Genomic DNA, 12,582 nt, shown 5'->3' on the forward strand with positions numbered 1-12,582 from the left:
CAGCATGAACTATTCATCTCCTTACCAATGTCTTATTTAGCTAGCTGTGAAGCCTGGTTCCAATTACTGTCTTTAATGTATTCGCATTATGTAGCCGAACCAAAGATATATACTGAAAAAGATTATGAGGCCATTTTGAAGTATATAGAACAACATCAAGGATTTGACGCAGAAGGAAATGGCGGAGAGGGCTCTTTGGACCCCAATGCTTGCATGAATGTATATACAGATTATAAGAATATTACGTGGTTAATGGAGGAAATGCAGGATTTTGAACTTTTTAATGACACTATGTATTTCCAGCATTTTAAAGAACGAAATGTTACGAATGATAAAGCATTGCCGATCCCCATTATCAATACTACCTCTCCCTTCTGCATACAAGGACGAGGCCATGTTAAGGTAGGAAAGAGCAGATGTAATTATACCTACACTCTACAGCAGGGGTACTCATAGTACGGCCCGCGGGCCGCTGGCGGCCCGGCAAGCCTTCCCTGGCGGCCCGCGGACCGTCCAAACATCGTACCCGTGTTTAAATATATATTTTTTAAAAGACTGTCAGCAAACACCCCTGCAGCAGCGCGAGTCAAGAGACTCTGCTGCTCTGTGGGGGCCGGGGCCGGGCGATTCCGTGGAGCTGCAGGGGCCTAAGAGGTGAACAAAACCTCTTTAACATGTGAATGGTCTTTTAAAGACCTGTTAAGTGCTCGGGTGCGGCTGTGTATGTGTGTGCCCGGAAGCTGTCTTAGCCCAAGCACTCACAGGCAGGATGAAATGAAGCGGTGGTGTTCAATTTTTGAATATACCAAGGGATAATTATTTTCTTGAATGTATCTCTGACTGTTGTCCACTGTGACATTACCTATTGGTACTACTAACTTACCCGGGTCCAGTGGCCTATTTCGGGTTAACCCCATTGCTGTATAACGTGCAGCTCAGTTCAGTATCTGGCATGTTATATGTAATCCACTCCTCCCCATACCGACCGGGATGTTAACTGACCACTTACTGATGTTTCCCCAGGTCCTTGATGTTGCATGTGTCGTCACAATGACTTCCCACTTGCCAGCCCGTGCTAACCGAGTCTCTTGGTTGTCTGCTATTCCAGACAGCAGTCCCTTTGTTCTACCCATCAACCGCACCTCCGAATCATGTGAGCCGGGTTTTCACGTCGGCGGCAATGGGCCAAAATGCACTGGCTCTAACTAATGTACTTCCATGCACTCCAGCCATGCAGTTTCCTTGTGCCCACTTCAAATATTCAGGCCCTGAGTCTGACAGGGTGTCCAGGAGATTAATTCCTCACCTCTGGGCGCTGTCCAATAGTTTGAATCTTGTGCTTGTGTTATCTAATGTTCAAAGGCCCCCCCACCAAACCTCGAGATTACACCCAGTCCCAGCACTGAAGCACGTTTGTTATCGGGGCTGCCCTCGACCCAGGGTCTTTCACCAGGCATACTGTCCTCTCTCTTGTTCACGTTCGGGAGATCCAAGCCAGCGCCCGCGGAGGCAGAGGGAGAGGGAGGGAGGATGAGGGGGAGAGAGACAGAGGCAGACAGAGGGAGACAGAGGGAGAGCGAGGGAGGGAGACAGAGCAAGGGAGGGAGACAGAGTGAGGGAGGGAGACAGAGTGAGGAGGCAGACCTCAGAGTGAGGGAGTGGGAAGGAGAGCAAGGGAGAGCGAGGGAGAGGAAGAGCGAGGGAGGGAGACAAAGGGAGAACGAGGGAGAGCGGTTGGAGGAAGACAGAGGCAGACAGAGGGAGAGCGAGGGAGAGGGAGAGTGAGGGAGAGCGATGGAGAGCGAGGGAGGGAGACAGAGCAAGGGAGGGAGACAGAGGGAGGGAGGCAGACCCAGAGTGAGGGAGTGGGAAGGAGAGCAACGGAGTGCGAGGGAGAGGGAGAGCGAGGGAGGGAGACAGAGGCAGACAGAGGAAGAGCGAGGGAGGGAGAGCGAGGGAGGCAGACAGAGGGAGGGAGACAGAGTGAGGGAGGGAGACAGAGGGAGGGAGGCAGACCCAGAGTGAGGGAGTGGGAAGGAGAGCAAGGGAGAGCGAGGGAGAGGGAGAGCGAGGGAGGGAGACAGAGGCAGAGCGAGGGAGAGCAAGGGAGGGAGACAAAGGGAGAACAAGGGAGAGCGAGGGAGGAAGACAGAGGCAGACAGAGGGAGAGCGAGGGAAGGAGACAGAGGGAGAACGAGGGCGAGCGAGGGAGGGAGAGCGAGGGAGGCAGACAGAGGGAGGAGACAGAGTGAGGGAGGGAGACAGAGTGAGGGAGGCAGACCTCGGAGTGAGGGAGTGGGAAGGAGAGCAACGGAGTGCGAGGGAGAGGGAGAGCGAGGCAGGGAGACAGAGGCAGAGCGAGGGAGAGCGAGGGAGGGAGACAAAGGGAGAGCGAGGGAGGAAGACAGAGGCAGACAGAAGGAGAGCGAGGGAGAGCGAGGGAAGGAGACCGAGGGAGAACGAGGGCAAGGGAGGGAGAGCGAGGGAGGGAGAGCGAGGGAGGCAGACAGAGGGAGGGAGACAGCGTGAGGGAGGGAGACAGAGTGAGGGAGGCAGACCTCAGAGTGAGGGAGTGGGAAGGAGAGCAAGGGAGGGCGAGGGAGAGGGAGAGCGAGGGAGGGAGACAGAGGCAGAGCGAGGGAGAGCGAGGGAGGGAGACAAAGGGAGAACGAGAAGAGCGAGGGAGGAAGACAGAGGCAGACAGAGGGAGAACGAGGGAGAGCGAGGGAAGGAGACCGAGGGAGAACGAGGGCGATCGAGGGAGAGCGAGGGAGGCAGACAGAGGGAGAGCGAGGGAGGGAGACAAAGGGAGAACGAGGGAGAGCAAGGGAGAGCGTGGGAGAGCGAGGGAGAGAGACAGAGGCAGACAGAGGGAGAGCGAGGGAGGTCTGGTGGCTCAGTGGACGAAGGCGTCTGCTGCAGGGACCAGTTATCAACCTCATGGTACCAGTTTTTTTTGCTGCTCGAGCCCCGCCCCCTCCCCTACTGACCCCGCCCCCACCGGTGCGGCCCTCGGCCACAAACCACACTGTAAATTTGGCCCCCGAGAGAAAGTTTGTGAGTACCCATGCTCTACAGGTATATAGTACCCCACCTTTGATTACTCCACCAGATGTATATTTCGTATGTGGTGAGAATGCATACACGTGGCTCCCACGGGGATGGGCAGGAAGTTGCTATCTCTCGTTCCTCTACCCTCCTGTGTATATTGCTCTGCCCGATTATCACAGAACTCATCAGTTAGTTCAAAAAGGGGTAGTGGTTAGCCGAAATATTAGGAGCTTTGACACCGACAGTACTGATCAAACAGATACCTCCCTGCAGCAATTCGAGGATTTTGCCAAGGGTCTCACCCCCTTTTGGGGACCTATATTCAATAGCCGCAGTATAAGACGCTTGTCCCGAATAGTTGAGAACGTGGTCCAGACCACCACTGGGATCTTAACTAACATTACTGTGGAGCTTCAGGCGACGAGGCTTGTTTCGCTCCAGAACCGGATGGTTCTTGACGTCATCCTCGCAGATAGGGGAGGAGCCTGTCGTGTGATCGGCAGCTCTTGCTGTGTGTTTATTCCTGACTCAGCCCCTACCATTCATCTTGCTACACAAAAACTACACCGACTAGCCAGCGAAGCACATGTGGATAACGGCACCTGGTCCCTTAGCAGTTGGTTTTGGGGTCTTTTAGCTACTTGGGGTTGGAAGCTTGCTGGAGCTTTTGGAGTAATATTTACGTGTTGCCTGTGTCTCCAATGTGGCCCGGCCTGCTGCTCATTCTGTGCAGCAAGGATAACATCTGCTTTGAACTTTTCTCGTCAAGCAAGAGCCGAAAAGCAGATGATCCAAAAGGAGGTGTCAGACCTCATGCAGATCGATGAAGGAGTTTCGTAGAGTGAATCTAGTTATATTGGCTATATGTTATGTTAAATGTTATGTTAAAGGGATTTGGTACCGCGCTCATTCACCAATTGGTTTCTTGGCGCTCAAGACAAGTGGAAGAAGACACAGGGGAATGGAGGCAGCTAGTCATAGGCCAGATGGAACAGATGAGTTTTCAAGAGTTTACGGAAAATGGTGTAGACAGGTGTGAGCCGGATTGAGAGAGGAAAAGAGTTCCAAGTGAATGGGGCGAGAAAAGAAAAACAGGCACCACCGTGTTTCTTACGTTTGAACCTGGGAATGATCAGGAGGTTGTGGGCAGAGGATCTGAGGTGTCGGGAAGGGACGTGGGGTGTAGGCTGAGGGAAATAAAGACAGGGGCAGAAGCAGATAAAGATTTGAAAACAGTGCAACCCATTTTAAAAATGCAGCGTTGCGCGACCGGAAGCCAGTGAAGTTTTTTCAGCATCGGCGTGGCATGTTGGTATTTAGGCTGTTGGAAGATCAATCTGGCTGCATGGTTTTGCACCAATTGAAGTCGGTGGAGGTGGTATGCAGGAATCCCCACGTATAGACAGTTGGCATAGTCTATACGTGAGGTAACCAGGGCCATGATAACAAGGGTGAGAGCCTCTGATGATAGGAACTTTCGTATCTTCCCGATTCTGCGAAGGTGATAGAAGCAGGCCGAGGTAACAGCGGTGATATGTGGCCGCATCGACAAGTCGCTGGAAATGATGACTCCTAGGCTCTTCACAGAGTTCACTGGGTTGGGAGGGGGGCCAAGGGCAGGGGGCCAGAAGTTGGGAGTCCATGGGTGCGAAGGCCCACCGACCAAGACCAACTCTGTCTTGCTGGGGTTGAGCTTCAGCAGACTGAAGTTCATCCACTCATAGATGGTAAGCATAGTTGATTGAAAGTTGGAGCAAGAGAGAGGTGAGGGGTCAATGGGAAAAATGAGTTGCAGATCATCTGCGTAATTAAAGATGGTAACAGAGGAATGGTGAAGGGAGGCGAGGAGGGGCTGCATATAAAGATTAAACAAAAGGGGGGACAAGGCAGAACCCTGGGGAACACCACAAGAGAGTGAGATTTGGGGAGCAGAGCAGGTGGACAGTTGAACCGATTGGGAGCGGTGTTGGAGGAAGGACACAATCCAAGACGGGCCGGGCCCAAGATGCCCGCGTTTCTGACACGGTCGATCAGTATGTCATGATCGACCGTGTCAAAGGCGGCCGAGAGATCTAATAACACCAGGGCCTGGGCCAAGTTCTGATCGGCCCCCTGTCTCAGCGCATCCATGACCGCCACCACCCTGCCTCCGTGGAGTGGGCCGGTCTGAAACCTGCCTGTTGGTCATCCAGGAAATGAGTTTCCTCGATGAAGGCACTCAGGCAACGGGTGACACAGGTCTCCAAGACCTTCCCCAAATAGGGGAGAAGGGAGATAGGTCGGTAGTTACCCAAGACCGCAGGATCAGAACCGGGTTTTTTTAAAATGGGTACAACCACTGCCCTTTTGAAGGCATCAGGGACAGAGCCTGTAGAGAGTGAACGATTTAGCAGGTCAAGAGGGGGACCAGGACAGGCCATGAAGGCATCTCTAAGGATTTGGGGCGGACAGCAATCGTGGGGGGAACCAGAGCCAACAGCCTGAAGTATCAAAAAAAAAGTGTCCAGGGAGATAGGAGGGAATTCATGCAGGACTGGGGGTTAGGGGAAGGAAGGACGCTGACCTGGGGCATGGTAGTGGGAGGGATGTTGTTTTTAATCGTGGAGATTTTATCAATAAAAAATAGATTTAGAGAGTCGCACAAAGGCTGCGAGGGTTGAGGCTGAGGCGTAACGCGATCAGGGAGGGAGAGTTCAGCCACGATGGAAAAAATGTCTTTTGTTTTTGATGCAGCACTAATAATTTTCTGGGAGTAATGAAGGGACTTGGCCAATATAATAGATTTTTTGTAAGCTTTTAGTAGATCAGAGTAAATAACCTTTAGCGGAGGGTCATAATTTCGCCTCCAGCGACGCTCAGCCTGTCTGAGGAGGAGTTTATCAGCTTTCAGTTGATCAGAAAACCAACGCTGAGCGTCGTGTGAACGTTTAGATTTAATTGTTTTGACAGCGGCCACCACATCACTGGCTTGAGACAGCCATTGGTCGAGTGAGGCCGCTCGAGAGTTCAGATCAGAGTGGTCAGGGGGGAGAGTGGAGGCAAGGGTCAAGTGGAAAAGGGAAGCATCGGCATGCTTCCAGTTACGGGCCAAAAAATTGGAAACTAAAGGGGGACGAATAGGCACTGAGAGTTTCAGAGAGAAAGAAATAAAGAAATGGTCGGACCAGGTGCAGGGGTAGACCAGGGGAGGGGAAATATCCAGGTTGGATGTCCATACCTGGTCAAGGGTATGGCCCCTATTATGAGTAGCAACAAAAATATGTTGGGAGAAATTAAGACCAAGTAGTAGGTCAGTGAATTCAACTGAGGGAGTGGATTTGTGGGGATCATGTGGCCAGTAATTGAAATCGCCGATGACCAAGACCCTGGCAGAGTTGATGGCCATCTGGGAGATGAGATCTCCAAACAAGGAGGGGAAAGAGGGCATGTTGACAGGGGGACGGTAAACTAAGACGCAGATGAAAGAGTGTTTGGGAGACGTGAATTTCAGCGTGAGTATGTCAGAGTTTGATATAGGGGTGGTTATTAGGGAAGTGAATTGTAAATTAGAGCGGATGATGGCGGCAACTCCACCGCCCGGTCTGCCAGAGGGCCTGTTAGATTGGAGGATATAGAAACCCGTAGGTATAGCGGCCAAGATGTCAGGAGAAGAATCCGCATGGAGCCAGTTTCTGCGAGGAGCAAGATGTCAGTGTTGCCACCATCTAGGAATTGAAATACTTCGAGCTGATGTTTAGGGAGAGAACGGGTGTTAAGATAGACTATCGAAATGGAACGGGCGCCAGGAGAGCTGGTACGGATAGAAGTGCGTGCGGCAATGTGGGGAAGAGGAATGACAGAGAGAGAAGAAGCCAGGAGGGTGTTAGATGTTGGGAAGGATAGTATGCCAGAGTTCTGCGCAGCGGCAGCTATGTGAGGAGCAAGGGGGGCGCAACAATAGAGAGAGCGAAGATCGTAAGAGGAGTAGGTAATGCGACAGACAGCATGCATGGCCCCTGGCCTCGGTCGGCCGCGGACGGGCGCAGACGGGCTCGACTTAAGCGCGACATCGGCGCGAAGTGTGCGCTCCAGCTGGGCTCGTCCGCTGCGCTTCCTCCAGGTCACCATTTATACTGACTAATGTGAACCACTAGACCGCTCACCTGCACGGTAGAGAGGCAGGGCGGAAGTGGTGCAGACCCGGAAGTGGCGCTCGTGCAGGGACCCTCCGCGCAAACGGCACACTGCCGGGGCGGACCGGGGTCGAGAGCGGAGAAAATGAGGTAAGTAAGTTACCGTGAGTCAATGAGTGGAGCGGGCGCAGAATAACATAACACAAAATATAACAATGACAAATTATTTAAAAGCAGTCAGCTAGTAGTCAGCTGAAATAAAGATTAAAACATCATCGGCAGCGCTGGTGCACGCCCGAAGCCTTCAAGCCACGTATGTCAACCTGCGGGGCCGAATTGGAAGCAAAATATAGCCAGGGACCCTGCAACCACTAGACCGCTCACCTGCACGGTAGAGAGGCAGGGCGGAAGTGGTGCAGACCCGGAAGTGGCGCTCGTGCAGGGACCCTCCGCGCAAACGGCACACTGCCGGGGCGGACCGGGGTCGAGAGCGGAGAAAATGAGGTAAGTAAGTTACCGTGAGTCAATGAGTGGAGCGGGCGCAGAATAACATAACACAAAATATAACAATGACAAATTATTTAAAAGCAGTCAGCTAGTAGTCAGCTGAAATAAAGATTAAAACATTATCGGCAGCGCTGGTGCACGCCCGCAGCCTTCAAGCACCGTATGTCAACCTGCGGGGCCGAATTGGAAGCAAAATATAGCCAGGGACCCTGCAACCACTAGACCGCTCACCTGCACGGTAGAGAGGCAGGGCGGAAGTGGTGCAGACCCGGAAGTGGTGCTCGTGCAGGGACCCTCCGCGCAAATGGCACACTGCCGGGGCGGACCGGGGTCGAGAGCGGAGAAAATGAGGTAAGTAAGTTACCGTGAGTCAATGAGTGGAGCGGGCGCAGAATAACATAACACAAAATATAACAATGACAAATTATTTAAAAGCAGTCAGCTAGTAGTCAGCTGAAATAAAGATTAAAACATCATCGGCAGCGCTGGTGCACGCCCGCAGCCTTCAAGCCACGTATGTCAACCTGCGGGGCCGAATTGGAAGCAAAATATAGCCAGGGACCCTGCAACCACTAGACCGCTCACCTGCACGGTAGAGAGGCAGGGCGGAAGTGGTGCAGACCCGGAAGTGGCGCTCGTGCAGGGACCCTCCGTGCAAACGGCACACTGCCGGGGCGGACCGGGGTCGAGAGCGGAGAAAATGAGGTAAGTAAGTTACCGTGAGTCAATGAGTGGAGCGGGCGCAGAATAACATAACACAAAATATAACAATGACAAATTATTTAAGAGCAGTCAGCTAGTAGTCAGCTGAAATAAAGATTAAAACATCATCGGCAGTGCTGGTGCACGCCCGCAGCCTTCAAGCCACGTATGCTATAGTAGGCCAAAAGGGCCGTCTGGTGGGATCTAAATTTGATAACACGCATTATTGGCCTAATATTTTCAATATAACCTCGTAATTATATAATCATGTAATTAAAGTTCACTATGATCGCCTATTAACCAATTATTCACTTTTGACTTGTTTGCTCCTAATGGTATAACCAGAGCCATTTTGTTTTGTTTCTCTATGTGCAAGTGATGTTTCCCTGAAACCACGTGATTACGATTTTTGCTCGAAACCACATTGGCAGCCAAGCTGCCTACTATAGTTTTTAGCTGGTAGCTCAAGGAAACCCAAGGTCACATCTGCCCTTCTTGTGGGATGCGCACATTCTAGCAGAGCCCGTTCTTGTACTCCCCGGGCTACAGATAGACAGGGAGGCACCTTACTGACCTGCCCCCGGAATAGCTTAGGCCTAGGCTACTAGCAATCAATTATGCCTTATATGGGTATTCCTCTTGGCTTACTGACAAGTTGTATCTTTCCTTGTAGGGTGTCATCTTGAACGCATGAAACGTATATATGCTTTGTATTTTGAACATGTAATCAGTCTCCTCTGCGCACCTCCGAGGGTCGTGTAGACTGAGGCTCCCCTGCCAGGGCTTGTATTTGATGAATAAACGATTGAACCTTCTCCATTGCCGACTGAATTATTATTACAAATAAAAGCATATGGGCTATTGGTGAGTATAGCCCGCTAGAATAATTTTGAATCCTTCAAGACCAGCTTGTCTTTTCAAATCTAATTTTCTTAACTTTATTTTTCATAAAGAAAAATAGCATTTACATTTTAAAAATTTTATTTTATAAACAAATAAGAAAGCAGCATTAAAATAAAGAAATGAATTAATAAACTGACATTTTCAAAGCAAGCTCAGAAACATGAATTATTAGCAGAATAACAGTTTTCATTCCCTAAATCTATTTCCCTGTTTATTTCTCACTTCACCTAGAAAGGAAAAATCAATTAAAGTCTGCTGTCCTTACATGCGCCAAAAGTCCAACAGCATGCCACATCATTCAGGAATCGGAAAGAAGAGATTAACAGCATGCCAGCAGCGAACCTTTTTTCTTGCTCATGGTGTCAGGTTTTATACCTTTCTTTCTAGCTAAACTTTCTACATTTTACATTCTTTAAAGCAAATCCGAGCTTTTCATTGGCTGTCCTGTGTTAGTCCATGATAAAGTATATTAGGTCATCTCCGATTCTTGACCAAGTCCAGGCTTCACGTAAGCCCTATTGTCTTTCACTTCCACATCTTTCAGCTTCCTCAAGCAAGTTACTTTTCCTCGAGTTTTGTACATTTACTTCCTAGCCTTGGCAGACACTTTGAGTTTCTGTCCTTGAGCCTTTTCTTCATGAGCACGTTCAACTCAACCAAAGAACTGCTTTTTCAATTAACGATGACAATGCAGTAAAAATCTTCACAGCTACGCATGTGCAAAGACTTCACTCTGGACAAGCTTTTGCGTCTGCAGCTCTGTCAGCCATGTTTTCTGAACCACCTTTAGGCCTCACTTTGGAAACTATTATTAACCGCTTCTGTGTGGCGCCGATTCCGCCCCTGTGCTGGACATTCCAGAACAGGGTGTGGTCGTGACGGAACCGTTCCGTCATCAGCACAGCTCAGCCGTGACTGATGACGGAACGGTTCCGTCACAAGCATTGAAGGGGTTAAACAAACACAAGACATCGATTAATTAAAGAATTGAGACCCATTCTGTTACCCACCCCCTTTACTAATTAATCCTGTTAATTATGTTACCTAGCAGAAGCACAATCAGGCAGCATTATATTTACTTCTCCTTTAAGAAATGCACGAACTCCTTGAGCTTTTGTCACAGAAAAGACATAACATAAGCACACAGAATAAGCACATGTCATTAGCTAAACAGCCGCATTTAATACTGACAAAGACAATAGACAAGGTTAGTTTATTATTTTTTTCTTTGCGTTTGCAACATAAAGCACATTAGTTTATCCCATGTGTATTGATGAATGTATTCTTAAACTAAGTTGATTAGTAATTTTATCACAAGCTTATTAATTTAATTACGGTTATGGGAGATTAACTTCACAAGTTTTAACAAAATCTTGTTATTCACCTTGCTTCATCACATGTGTAGAGTTAGGAATGAAAATACCTCTTTTTTTATATAAAAGCGAATATTGGACTGGAAATTGAGCTGTTGCTCACACTGTCTATTGTTATGAGTCATCTTCTACATGCCCCTAAGGGAGCCTAGACTTCTTGACCACAGCTACCGCTGAGAGTGCAGAAAAAGTACTTAGCCCAGTTGCTCAGGATCCATAGTAGGTTGAGCCCCGAGACATCAAGAGTAAAAGGCCTCAACCACCACAGTTCTGCCCAGTAGCTTCTGCGTGGCCCCAGGCCATCTAAAAGGAGTTTTGACAAAGATATACATAGGAAACTAGGAAGGAAATATATGGAGAGCAAGGCAGGTAAAATGCAAATTAGAACAAGGAAATCAAGAGTAAATAACTTTGGTTCAATGGCTAAGGAGAACAGCAAAAGGGACAGAGGAATTATACCATCAATACAGGATCTGGGTAATCAAGGAACAGAAGGAGCAAGCACACAGGGACAGTCCTTCATGTAGAGCAGCAAGGTTCATGCTGTTTCAACAGAAGGACGGATGCAAAACGCTGAAGACTGAGCTCAAGGGGATTATATAGGTGGTATCTCAGGGGAAGAACACGGGTGCAGGGAAAGAGACAGGTGAAAGCTGTTAGCCAGGTGCTGAAAATCAGAGCTTCATCCATAGAGATAAGGCTCTGGGACCTGGAGAGGAAAAGACTAGAGAAGCTAGAAAGCACAAGAAGGGAAACAGAAAAGTATGCAGTGGGAAGCAGAATCACTGACCTGTATTTGGTTATTGAAGTGTTTAGGTTGTAGTACAAATGTGTTATTGTTGGAATTCATTGAAACTGGGTGCGGGTGCGTTCAGCAATGTGTCTGAACAACCTTCCTCTGGCAGTGGCTGTGCTGGATCCTCTGAAGATAAGATTGAGCATCTGGCTGCAGCAGCTTGGATGGCACAACTCAGCCTGTGGAATGGGCAATCAGTAGCTCTGAAGGGGTGAGGTCCCAACAGGATCATTTTTAGGTGCAGCCCCAATGCGGGTCCTCCACAACAAACAGTTGCAGGCCTCATCCAGGCTGACTGTTCAGTATTTATAGCCCTGACTGGGCCTTCAACAAAATGTCAGTTGCAGCCCTGACTGTGCTTTCAGTATTTTGGGTCCAAGTCTCCCAGGTCCATGCGTGATGTGCTGTGCCATGTTTTTCTTTGAAATCTGGGACTTGTAGTGTTGTTTGTTTCATTATAAAACAGGAGTAAAAGGAATGATCCTGGACTGAAGCAGCACATCACAGATGGACCTGGTAAACTGGGCAGCTATGCAGGAACCAGCGGGACTGGTTCTCCCTGTACCGGAGGACTTAAACCATACCTCAACCGCAAGACTTAAGTTGATTGAAACCTTTCTGTAGTTGCTTGTGTTCCCGTTCAGCAGGCCCTGTCTTGGCAGTTCGTGCTGGTCTCCTCCAGTTGAGGAAGACTGATATGGATATAGCTCGTCATTGTCCACAGTGGCATCATGGGTGCAAAATGATGGACTTGAAAGAGCAATGGCCAGTGGATGAGACTATTTGCACACATTCCACCCATAACGTTTGTGTTTTTCTCACATATACTTAAAATCATGTATCATTTAATTCATTCTTACATGCACACATTCGTCCGTTCTTTCATAAATCGCTGAAATCTGAATGGGCCTTAAAGCCAAGTAATTATTCAACACTGCGCTACTTAAAAAAAAAAAAATATATATATATATATATATATATATATATATATATATTATATTAATGAATTTAGGCCTTGACTAACCAGTATTTTCTAAAATCACACAATCATTAATCCATCCACCTGGCAACAAATAATTTTTTATCTCACACAACTGCATTAAAATCATCCATTCATGTATTTTAATTAGTACATTCA

The sequence above is a fragment of the Lissotriton helveticus genome, chromosome 3_1, assembly GCF_964261635.1.
Source record: "Lissotriton helveticus chromosome 3_1, aLisHel1.1, whole genome shotgun sequence".
Lineage (NCBI taxonomy): Eukaryota > Metazoa > Chordata > Amphibia > Caudata > Salamandridae > Lissotriton > Lissotriton helveticus.